This window comes from Urocampus carinirostris, chromosome 4 (assembly GCF_059441175.1).
Source record: "Urocampus carinirostris isolate Australia breed hairy pipefish chromosome 4, RoL_Ucar_1.0, whole genome shotgun sequence".
NCBI lineage: Eukaryota > Metazoa > Chordata > Actinopteri > Syngnathiformes > Syngnathidae > Urocampus > Urocampus carinirostris.
This window is the reverse complement of record NC_142352.1, coordinates 50942584-50943908: the sequence shown is the minus strand read 5'-3', so window position 1 is coordinate 50943908 and position 1325 is coordinate 50942584. Positions and strand designations below refer to the sequence as shown.

At 50.0% G+C, this 1325-nt stretch overlaps 1 pseudogene; it reads left to right on the top strand.

The window, feature by feature from the left end:
* Window positions 1-626: 626 nt before the first annotated feature.
* Window positions 627-772, top strand: LOC148368116 (5.8S ribosomal RNA; annotated as a pseudogene).
* The last annotated feature ends 553 nt before the right edge of the window (window positions 773-1325 follow it).

Below are 1325 nucleotides of genomic sequence, written 5' to 3'. Positions count from 1 at the left end.
TAAACCATTCAGCATACACAGTGACCTGGAATGATAGCTACAGAGTTTCATTTTTGGATACAGTGGGACCTCGCTACTTCGCGGTTCGACGTTCGCGGCTTCAGAGCTTCGCGGTCTGTAATGGTTAAAAAAAAAAACTTTTTTTTTTTTTTTTTTTTGAAGGGGCGTCGCTACTTCACAGATTTTCACTTTTTGTGTTTTTTTTCGGCGGAACGTCAGCGGACGCAGGATAAGGCGGCCGGCTGGATGGGACGGGTCCGGGGGCGGGGGTCACTCTCGGGCCGCGCGACGTAGCGAGTTCGGCGGACGCGGCGTCACACAGCGCGACGCGAGAAAAAGCGGCGGGCATGATCGGGCTATCCCCGTAACTGGAGGCAGGCGGCTGTCCGCGCGCGGCGGGCGAAAGGCGGCGGACGAAAGGCGGCGGACGAAAGGCGGCGGACGTGTACGGGACCCCCGTAACTGTGTCGGTGTCATGCGTATCGCGCCCGAAAGCACCCGCGCCGCGGGTTAGGGGCTCGCTCGCAGGAGCGACCGAACGGCACCCGCGGTGCGGCGCAAGTAAAAACCCTGTCGTGAATTTGTTTCCGATCGTCCCGGGCGGACGTAAAATCGCCCAGCTGTACGACTCTTAGCGGTGGATCACTCGGCTCGTGCGTCGATGAAGAACGCAGCTAGCTGCGAGAACTAATGTGATTTGCAGCTGCGATTGGCTGGCAACCAGTTCAGGGTGTCCCCTGCCCACTGCCCGGAGATGGCTGGGATGGGCTCCAGCCCCCCCGCGACCCTAAGAAGGATAAGCGGTGCAGCTAATGAGATGAGATGAGATTTTTCATTTTTTTATTTTTGAAGGGGCGTTGCTACTTCGCAGATTTTCACTTTTAGCGGGTGGTTTTGGTCCCCATTAACCGGGTCTATAAAATAATAATTCAGAAAAAAAAATATATATATATTTTTTTGTTGAACGTGCGCCGCTAGTTCGCGGATTTTCACTTATCGCGGGTGGTTTTGGTCCCCATTAACCGCGATAACCAAGGTCCCACTGTATTTTAAAAAAGCCACTCACCTGATTCTTGAAGAAGATAAGTCGCTATATCTAGTCTCAACTTGTTGACTTCATTTCTGGTGGTTTTGATGATGATATCTTCCCCTTTTTAATACCTTCTCTGCAGACTAAAGAGTTTGATTAGTATTTTAGAAAATTAAAAGTAAGTACACAACCCACGAAGATAGCAAATCAATGATAGTAAATTTCATGGACCTGTGTAACAGAGTTGAAATTTGATTGTTTTGAATGTTTTTTTGAATTCTCACAAAATCTGTGT